An 11922-nucleotide genomic window follows, 5' to 3' on the forward strand; every position below is an offset into this window, starting at 1 on the left:
AAATAATTTTGATTCCTCAAGAAAAACGTAGTGTTTCTTACAGGTGGTTTCACCCCCACCTTTTATCGATTAGAATTTTTTTCCCTGCTGAACGGTTCTATCTTTCATTATTGTCGTCTTTAACTTGAACTTTGATGATTTGCTTTTACCGATTAGAATTTTTTCCCCTGTTGAATGGTTGTAGCTTCCAGTATTGTCTACTTTAACTTGAACTTTTGATGATTTGTGGAATGCATGTGGAATCTTTAAAGCCAACTGCTCACTTACATCCTATATGGGCTACTTAGAAGTTTCATGCATATCAGAGCAACCTATATGGGCTACTTAGAAGTTTCTTGCATATCAGAGCAACCTATATGGGCTACTTAGAAGTTTCTTGCATATCAGAGCAAAAGACCAAGCCTCTAGTTCTTTCCGGTATTTCTTAGATTTTTGTCAAAATTACCTTTTTGCATTTGACCTATATCTGGTGGGTGACCTTTCAGGAAGTTTTGGTGCTTCACCTCCGTGAGGTTTACTTAGAAGCAAGAAAGGCTAAGTGTTCCATTCATTCACATGATGGATCAGTTTATGTGAACAACTATTTGTGAAAACTAAGGTCAATGAGTTCAACTGAAAAAACTCCATAGTTAGTAGCATCATCACTATTTGAGTTGCTTTGGAAAAATTTCCAACTTATCAAGCCTGTTAAAGTTTCGTAGATATTTGGTATCGGAGGCACCATATGCTTCACAAGTGAAGATATTTTCACATTGAATACATTGAGTTATTTTTATAGTGTGTTGCCATCTAACATCACTCACTTAGAACTCATAAACGTAAGTCGGATTGAGTTAACAGCTTTTATAGGTATTCATAGATCTTTCTATAGTTGTAGGCCAAGTGGACAAATAAATGCCAACCGAAAATGTTAAAAATGTTGAACTATTAGTAATGTGTGATTAGCTATTAATGTATTGAGTTCTCATTTAATAGATGCTTCTAATTTCGAAGTGGGTGAAAAAATGGTGTGGTTTGAAATAGTCCCACCAGCTTAGGAATGATTTTTAACACTTGTTAAACATTTAAATTTTAAATTTTTAGTTAAAATATAGTTTGTAGAGGGGAAATTAAATTTTTAACTTATTTTTAATGTTCATCTTTCTTAAGTTTGGAGCTAAAATCACCAAGGTCCTCCCATTCCTTCGTCCAATCATTCAAAATCAAAATTTCACATTATAACAACTATATCTTGAGTTTTGCTCCTAATATATAGGATATGAGCCATGTTTTTGGACCTCAAAGGAATCTTGAGGATTCTAGGCCTTAGTCAGGGGCACAAACATAGTGTGCCCTTGCCCAATCAGGGACATAATTCATTCCTTCTTGGGCCCTATTTTGGGTTCACTTCTTAAGTCTCGTGTCCACATTATTTTGGGACGCCTGCGGGAGAAACCTAATCTTGAGTCCTTTATAAACCCATCCATTTGCTCCATTTTTCAACACATAATTTCATTCATGCGCATAAGCACTTAAGCGTTCGAGTCTTCATGCATCCTCCAACCAAATTCCTCCATTGAAGATCAATGATTCATGCAATCTTCATGTATCCTTCAAGCGAATTCCTCCATTGAAGATCAATGATTCAAGCAATTGAAGGAGTTTATCTTCACGATCTCCCTCAATCCATTCAAGGTTCTTTGTAGCATTTTCTACATCCATTCATCCACATTTTTGATCCAAGTCAATTGGTAAAAAGATCTCATTACATTTAATTCAAGAGATCCTACTATTATAGGATGAATTCGTACATTTACTTTACATTTTTGCGCAATCCAATTATTTCAATTCAAGGGTAATTCCTAAATTGGGGTTTGAGGGAGGAAAACCCCCCATCAACAAATAAAAGCTCCTTTTTATTGCAGGTTTTAGATCTTGAATTGGTAAACAAATTGCAAATTGATTATCCTTCTTATCATTCTTTAGAAGTGCAAAATTAGAATAAGGGTCAAATATAGTTGATTAGGGCTCTAGTTCTCACCCTTGCACATATCATGTAGCAAAGGTCACCATCATGAGAAAATTGGCCCTGCCAAATCATTGAACGATACCTAGGGTTTGTGGATTTCAACATTCTAGGCCCAGATCCAACACTATTTGTTAGTTTGGAGCATCACAAGAAGCATAAAATCATATCTAGAAAGTGTCTTCTATCCTCTTTATCATTTCAACATATCTACTTAGTACATTTACATATATTGTCCTAGCTCTCATTATAACTAGGGGTTTCAAGAACGTTATCATCTTTTCCTTTATTCTACTCACTAAGATCTAATTTGCATTGGTGCTCCTTTAACACTTGGCTAACACTAAGGACCTATTTGTTTTGTGGAATTAACAAAATTGGGTTTTGATTCAAAACTTGGTTTTGTCAAAATCAGGGTTTGAATTTCGAAATTTGATTTTGAAAAAAATAATTTGTCCTGTTTAGTTAAAATAGAAGATGAGTTGGAAGATACATCTTCCGCGTTTGGTTCGTAAAATTGGAATTGGAATTTACCTGAACAATTTTACCTCATGCCTTGTGGCTAACGATTTATCATGCAAAGTGTAAAAAGTATTTTGATTCTAGAGAGATAAACTAATTTTCTTGATGGATTTTAAATAAAATTTTAAAATAAATTGTTTGCTCTTCAACTATTTTTCATGCAAAAGTGCTTTGTGTCTAATGATTTATCATATGAAGTGCCAAAAAGTGTTTTTTTGCGATGATTATTAACAATCACAACATTGGGAGTTATTATTTGTTGACGATCTAATTCATTGTTTGTAGTACAGATCTTGTAATCATTTTCCTTTTCTATAAAGTTATTTTCTTTAACTTTGAAAATGTTTCGTTGGATGCAGATCTGTTGGTGAAATCACTTTCCATGGAAATCATTTTTTGCTTGTATTTTTTACGCACTTCTTTCATGAAAGTTCAATTTATCTGCTGATCGAAAATCTAACTTCTAGGAAATCGACAATATCATCTACCAACCTCTTGAATTAAAATGTTTATGTTCTATCTGCCATAAAACTATGTCCCTGTCATGTCTGAATTAGGACAGTTGTTGTCTTTGAGAATTTCAAAGAAACATAAGTTAATAGACTCTTTAAAAATTTGGGGCAAATTGCCGAAAAGCGCAAGAACAAGGAAAATCCTGGCCGCACAATGGTAAAATGAGATTGTTTTTAGGTTACAAAATGAACCACGCCGAAAATCATTCGCTTCAATTCTATCGTAATCCCCAAAATAGCAAACCTCAGATTCACTTCCCAATCCTTGGTATTTCAATGGAAGACTAGTATCCTTGTTTTGGGTCAAAATTAGAAGATTGGTATTCTAATTCCGTTTAACAATTTCGACCCAAACGCCCATTTTGACAAAATCAGATTTCGCCAAACCCAATTCTAGTCCAATTTCGCAAAACAAACGGGCCCTAATCTTTCTAGATCTAGTCTTTTAGAATTGGGATATAAAGAATCAATTTCCTTGACTCCCTCTTTGAGTTGTGTAAGTGTGGTAATGTGATGAACTTGAGATTTATTTCCTTGATTCACATTTCCCCTTTAACAATACCAATATCTTTTAGCATATTATTAATCCACATTAACTGATTACAATTATTTGCCACTGCTACAGTAGATTGTGATAAGCAAAATTTTCTTACTTAACCATGAAACCAACCTTCCCCTAAGGAGAAATGCATGTCTACTAGTGCTTTCCTTTCATTAACATTTCTTGCCCAATCATCTAAATTAGTCTTTTGAAGGTGCCTTCATCTTCTACAACTTCGTCTGCTGTGCCTGCGTGGGTGACTGCTCCCGGTTCTGTTACGGCCATTGCTCGACCTATGTGCAAGTCTCTTCCTTAGATGTGGGGCTAGTTGGTTTGGCTCGACGTCTCCAGTGTTTGCTTCCACTACTCCAGACTCCATCTTTTGCAATGCCCTAGATGGGATTCAAACTCCAACCCTTGCCTTTGGGGCTGGTTTTGGCAGCCCCTTTGCGGTTGTTCCAGCTAGGACAACTCTTTCTCCGCCTCATGGTGCTGAGGGTAGATCGACCATCTCTTACATTGATGTTGCCTCTTATGAGGTCGACATTGGAGGGGGCTTTGGCGGTCAGGCTGTGCGTTCGGGGCTCCGTGATGCTGTGCCTATCGTTGTAAGTACCCAATTATGATTGATTTAGAGTTTGATATTGTTGATGAGATCTCCACTTATGTGGATGACTTCTCTTCCATCACTGCTATTTTTTGTTTTAAGGGGTTCTGGCCCTCTCTCTCAGATTTGCACGCTTGGATCTCCCAAGTTTGGGAGCCCCTCATTTCGAACATAGCCTAGATTTACCCTGTGGCAAGGAGTTTTTTCATTTTGAAATTTGCTACTACTGAAGATAGAAATGCCATCCAGTTCCCTTGGTGGCTAAACTGTGGTATAACAATTTTGATCCATCGACGAAATCATTTAATAAAATCCTACTGTGGGTTAGGTTGCTAAATCTCCCCCTTCACCCATGGTTGGATTTAGTTCTAGAGGCAGTGGAGGCTCTTGAGGACTTCTTGCTAGTTGATACAATGTCTTCCAATGTGTTTTAGACAACATATGCTCGCAATCTTGTGGAGATTGACGTCTCCAAGGGACTCCCTAAAAAGATTAAGTTGGTCTCCCCTCTTGGCTCTTGGATTCAACTTCTTGATTATGAGGGTATTCCTTTCTGATGCAAGAAATGCCACAAGACTGACCAGTTTGTTGCTTGCTGCTCCTCTAAAAAATCTAGATTGAAGAAGTCTCCTTCTTGGTGGAAGGGGGTTCCAGACGATCACTACATGGTTTAGAATGTCCCCTCTACTGGGGATTGTGGCTCGTCTCAGGATATTTTGGTGGCAGATTCGATTGCTATTGATGGTACAAATGTTGCCTCAATGATGGTGACCTCTTCTGTTCTCCCTCCTTCGGACTCTATTATTGGTGTTTTGATTGTTGTCCCTCTTGTGGCTCCGTCTCTAGATGTTGCTGATGTCCCTCCTACTGCGGTCTAGATTTCTTCTCGAGCCGCGTGGGGTTTTGGGTGCTGGTTGTGGTGTTGCTGACTTTGCATGGCACAAGGCTGCTGGTTTGGTGGAGGATGGATAGACAACTGTAAAAGGAAAAAGGTCAAGCCCTGCACTCCAACTTTTGATATGACATTACGTTCTCAAAAGATGGGACCGAAATGGAAATCTTGAGTCCCTATCCCGTTTTGGCTCTCTTGGCTTTTTTGCCCTGCTATCCTTTGTAGTTTAACATAGTTACAGACTTATTGTCTATCTCTTTTTTAACCATGAGGTTTTAGGTGCATGTTCAAAACCCATTTTTGTGGCTGAGGAGTATTGTGTTATCTATTTTGCCACCCTGGTCACCTTGTTCTAGTTGGTGACCTATTTCACCTATGGACTGTAGTATTGTTTGGTTTGGGCTTCATTGAAAATTTTTCAATTTGTAAAAGGGTTTCAGGCACCCTTCAAAACCTGTTTTCCTTAATCAAAAACATTTCTTGCCCAATCTGCATCTATATAAGAATATCATTTGAAATCATTTGATCTATCATACAATAAACTGAATTCCAAAGTTCCTTTCAAATATATGAAATTTATTTTTACTACTACCAAGTGTGATTCTTTAGGTTTTGCCTAGTATATTTCCATAATACCAATTTCACTTTTTATGTCAGGTCTAGTATGATTAAGTATTGTAAACCGCCAATCATATATCTTTACCTTATTTGAATAGTGTTATGGGATTCATTAGTAGTAGTCAATTTATAACCTTTAACCATAGGTGTTCCAATTGGTTTGCAATTTTCCATACCAAATGCCACTAGTAATTCCTTATGATACTTAGTTTGAGAGTCCAAGTTAATTAAAATCCAATAACACATTTCATCTCTTCTATCATAGAAATTTCAAATTATCCTTTCATTCCATCAAAAAATTTATATCTCACTTCATCATTTCCTCCAAAAATAATGTCATCCACAAAGACTTCAATGATCAAAAGTCCATTTGAATTAATTCTAAGATACAAATTACTATTTTCAATTCCTTTCTTGAATCCCATATACAAAAAGTGTTTATCTAACCTCACATACCAAGACATTGGAGCTTGCTTTAATCCATAAAGGGATTTCTTAAGTTTACATACCATGTCTTCTTTCCATGTCAATGTAGATCTATTTGCTTGTTCAACGTATACTTCTTCGTCTAATTCTTCATTCAAGATAAATGATTTAACATCCATCTGATACACTTTAAATTTCTCATTAGCTGCATATACCAAAAATAGTGTCACTCCTTCTACTCTAGCTATACAAGCAAAGATTTCTTTAAAATCAATACCCTCCTATTTTGAATAGCCTTTACATACAAGTCTTGCTCTGTTTCTTACCACTTCTCCTTGCTCATTCTTATTGTTTCTAAATACCCATTTAATTCCTATAACACTTTTGTCTTTAGGATTAGGAACCAATTACCATGTGTTTTTCTTCTTAGTCTACTCCAATTCTTCCTTCACGACATTAATCCATGATTCATCAGTATTTTTTTGGTTCAAATTGTGAAATCAAACATATTTCATTCCTCATTCTTTCTCTTGTCACTACTCCACTACTTGCATTCCCATTAATCTATGCATCAAGATGATTTAAAACAACATACCTTGGTGTTTTATGTTCTTCTCTAGGCTCTTTAATCTGAACATGAATTCCATTGTTAATCTCAAGTTCCTATTTCACATTCTAATTTTGAATTGGTCTCTGACTTGTGCTCACCTAGGTAGTTTCCTCATCTAAATCATATTGAAAAGTTCTTTCTTACACCTAAAATTTTTCATCAACTCTTACATTTGCACTTTCAACAATTTCCTTTAACCTTAAGTTATAACATCTATAAGCCTCACTCTTAGCAGAATAACTAATAAATATGCCTTGATCACTTCTAGGATCAAACTTCTTTATTTCATCATTTCTCTTGATTTAGTGTTTTCTTCCATAGATTTTAAAGTATTTTACTATAGGTGTATGACCAAACCGAAGCTCATAAGGTGTTTTACCTATTCCTTATCTTATTTGAACTTTTTTCAAGGTGTACACAACAATATTTACTACTTCTCTCCAATGTACAGGTGCTACATTATCGTCAAGTAACATCTCTCTAGTTGCCTAATAAACTTTTATGTTTCTTCTTTCTATTACTCTATTTTGTTGTGGTCTTTGTGGGGTTGAAGTCTATCTGTAAAATCCATGATCCTTATAATATGCATTATATTGTCAAATGTAAAATCTCCTCCATTGAAAGACCTTAAACATTTTATCTTGAATCTTGACTCATTCTCAAATCTTCCCTTAAAGATCTTAAACTTATCAAATGATTCTAATTTTTCTCTTAAGAAATCAACCCACATCATTCTAGTGTAATTATCAAAATAATAATAAAGTATTTCACATCATAGAATGTTCTTGTCTTTGTTAGACCATGGAAGTCTATGTGTACCAATTATATCTTTTATATAGTACAAAATACTTTTCTCTAAAATGTATTACTTTTTTGTTTTACCATCACACATTCCTTACACATCATGTTAGTAGGTTTCATAATTTTAGATCAATCCTTCACTATGTTATCAAAGTTTATATGAAAAAATATTCTATGCCATAACCAATTGTCATTGACTTTTTCCAAAAACAAAACAAAACAACTCACCTTAGAAGGATTTAACTCAAGTACATTACCTCTAGTCTTAGCACCAACTGCAATCTCATTTCCTACTTTATCTCTATTTGAACATTTTCCATCTTTGAATTGTAAATGGTAACCCTTATCTACAAGTTGTCCAATGCTTAGCAAGTTATGTTTAAAGCCATCAGCAAATAATACATTATGTATGTTAATGTTACCATCAAGTCTTATAGAACCTTTTCCCTTTACCAAGCAAGGTGCATTGTCACCAAACCCGAGAACACCTCCATCCTCCTTTTTCATCTCAAAAAATCCGTCTTTGTCACTTTCTACAAGTGATGTGAACATCCATTATCTATAATCCAGTTTGATTTCTTCTTCTCAACATGTGAAACTATTGCTTTTTCTTTTTTAACAAGACTTTCATCTTTAATTGCAAAAAATCCTATTTCATCCTCATTATCACTATTTTCAAATTTTGTTTCCTTGACTTCAATCTCATCATCACTAACATAAAGGCATTCCTTAGGAAATTTTGACTTGAAAGGTCTAGGCTTAATCTTAGATTCTCTTGTTAGACATCTTGATGCAAAATGAACAATTTCTTGCATGAATAATAGACTAAAGGTAGCTTGCCTTTAAATATTCCCTCAATTTTTTGTTCTCTCTTCATGATCAAAGCTTCAATTTCATCCATTTTTTTCTTATTCTTCAATTTATTCCCAGTCCTTGGCATAATCTTCAAGGTTTCTACTATTAGTGCTCACACTCTTTGTTAGTATTGTTTTATCCTTATGCACACTAGCCTTAAATGTAGTTTCAATTCTAGGAATATCTTACTTTTGCAATTTTAAAAGATTGTAACTTACAATTTAACATTCCATGTTTAATCTCTTTATGAGAGGAATGACTTCCTCAATATAATTGACTTTTTTTTCTCATAGGATGATGTCTAAGACCTGAGAATTTTCCTTACTACCTCATTGTCTGATATAACTCCTCCTGTGCATTTTATCCCTATTATAATTTCTATGATTATTTATAGATAAGCTCTTATGGTTTCACTTTCATGCATTCTAGAATTCTCCAATCTACCTTTCTAGTTCAACAAATTTTCCTTCTTTGTATATTCATTTCCATACATTTTTTCTAACTTAGTCCAAATATCATGTGCTAAATCAAGTTCTTTTATCTTTAGTAAACTCTCATTTAGATAGTGTACTAATTAGTGTTTCTCTTGAAATTGTGTTATACTAAAATTGCTTCTTTTTCTCATATGTGCATGAAGATAACTCACTCTCAAATTTGACACCATTCTTCTCCTTTGCGATCATCCAATAATCATTTTCCATACAGATCAATGTGTTCTCATCTTGTTCTTCTAAATGTCATAGTTATTGCCATAACATTTAGGACTCCTCATATGTTATTGTAGATCTCCTCAAGCTTCTAAGAATCCTTCTAAAAGAGGAACTAACACTCTTATACAAATTGTTAAGTTGTAAATCCCATACACCAAAAATTAGGTTGGGGGGTGGGGGATGGTGTGGGCTTGGGAAGCGGAGGGGGGTGAATTAATTTCGTGAAAATGTAATTAAATCCAAACTTATGAAATTGATCATTAACAATTAACATAATAAAGCACAATATTAAAATACTATACATTATAACACACTGATTTTTTAAACTAGGGAAACCCTTGATCAAAGGGAAAACCCTAGTGGGGATGACACCCATGAAATAGTATACAAATATATAAGTTCCTTGTGAAAGGATGTGGCCCTTTTAGGAGTCAAATATAGTGCATTTAGTACAACAATCCTTGTTAAAGGATAGATTTCTGTTAGGAAACCGTGAACCCTTGTTAGAAAGGTATACCCTTGTTAAAGTTTGATGAGAACAAGTAGACTCACTATTAAAATGCTCTAACAAAAGTGAAATATAGATATTTCAAGATAACATATGCAATAAGCATGAATTGACTGATCTACAACTTACTTTCCAAAATAGTTCCTTTGAAGTCCACTAGGAATGATAGATTCCCCTAATACCTCTTCATAAGTATCCAAAAAACTTCTCTTATCTACTCTGATAATGCAACATCAAGGCTCACATCTATACATACCATTCCATTCATTATAATGAGACAAATAACTCTTCTTTACCTATTAAAAATAATTAATTAGGTCAGCCTATTAGGGATTCCTCAATATATAATTAAATACATAAAACCATGCTAAGGCATACACACCTTCATAAGAATCTACACATATATTACATAAAGTGTCTTGCACAATACAATAAAAATATAACATTTGTGAATGATAATTCACATGCTACCATCACTCAATCAACAAGTGAAATGCATCACACATTACACATCAGTCAAATTTCTAGAGTAGGCCAAATGACTCACAAATAAAAACATACTTGCACAAATAATTCTCTACCATCTTCCATGCTTGCTAGCATTAATTCCTTCTTACCATCAAGACATAGATAACATACTACAAATTACTCTATCATATTTTCCTGCACACTGGTCTACAACCAATCTTAAAAAAAGAAACTTTAACTCGATTAGAATATCACATAAAGTACCAAAAACATAGATATGATGTTTACACTCATTCTCCTACTCAAATGTAAGCTTGGACACTAAAATATGTTTGCATTGAATTGGTAAGTAACCTATGATATACAAAATATGAGTCTATCATGAACCAAAGAACATATGCTGACTTCAATGACAAAACCTATCATCAATACAACCAAGTGCCAACAATGAAAAAGGTACCTTTTAACTTTTTAAATTTTTTTTAAAAAAAGGAAGTGAATCCAAAAATACCCCAAAAGTATATTTTTTGAAAAAGCAACGGGGAAAACCACTATTGAAAAAATAGTGAAAAATTAAAAAATCAAAACACTTTTATAAAAATTAGGATTTTTCTTTTTTGAAAACATTGCAAAAAGTTTTTATTTTCTAAAATAGTTCTTAAATGTTATAAAAGGGAGATTGGGGCTCTTATTTGGTATGTAGGAATTGAAATATAATGTTATGATGTTGAAATAATTTTGGATTTTAGGCCTTGAGTGATTGAAGATGTACTCCCATTTTGGAATTGATGTTTTTGATGGTCAAAAGGGCCATTGGTTGGCTAGCTCTTATAGTTGCAAGCCTTTCAATGTTTTTGAAGCATTCAAGAAGCTTTTTGTTTGGAGTAATGAAGTACTTTGAAGTTTCATGATGTGGGCTTCTAGTATTTGGTGTGAAATGTGGCTTTTAGTTCTGTGATGTAATTTTTTGAGTTAAATATTTGACTTTTTCAAAGCTTTGAAATATTTTCATTATGGTAAATTTGTGTGAGGTATTTTTGGTAAGTATTAATATTGATTGTTGGGGCTATGGGCACTTGCATGTACATTTTCTTGTCAAGTCTAAGTATTTTTTTATACTTTATGGTTTGATTTTAATGATTAGAGATTCATATTTCAATTTATTATCTTTGAAATCAAAATGAAAGCTAACTCTATATTTGAAATATTTTCAATTATCTTATACTAGTTTTCTAATTCAACGACGATTGCATTAAATTCCCACTTAACTTAGTAGTTACTATTTATGTTTCATATTGACGAAGAGGTGAAGACTTAGCCCCCTCATTTATTACCAAAAAATACTATTTCTTCCTTCTATGATTCATAATGAATGAGTGGATATGGTTTTAACACCCCACCCACTATGTATAGTTCATTGTTGTAAGCATTGCAATTGTTAGTTTATATATTTGCATGTATCAATAGGTAACAATCAATTATCATTCTACTTTAGTTTTTATATTATTTCATATATTCCAAAAATAAATAAATAGGGTGGCTAATTTCATATAATTTTGAAGTATGATTGTAAGCCAAAATTGGTTTCCCTATCTTTCAACACATGTTGTCATAAGTCTCATATATCTTTGTAGAACAAGGAGATCAATACCTACATATCTAATGAAATCTACAATAAGTTACACAAAACAACAATTTGTCTTACTTTCACATGAACTCTCAAATCAAAACAAATGTTTCATATTAATGATCTATAATGCATATGATGAATGATTTATCAATGTTATCATATGGATATTAATTTTCTTTTTCAAGTATTTCCCTATTTTATATAATTGTTTGCTTTG

The sequence above is a fragment of the Cupressus sempervirens genome, chromosome 8 (assembly GCF_028749045.1).
Source record: "Cupressus sempervirens isolate cs-2001-9-10 chromosome 8, ASM2874904v1, whole genome shotgun sequence".
Taxonomy (NCBI): domain Eukaryota; kingdom Viridiplantae; phylum Streptophyta; class Pinopsida; order Cupressales; family Cupressaceae; genus Cupressus; species Cupressus sempervirens.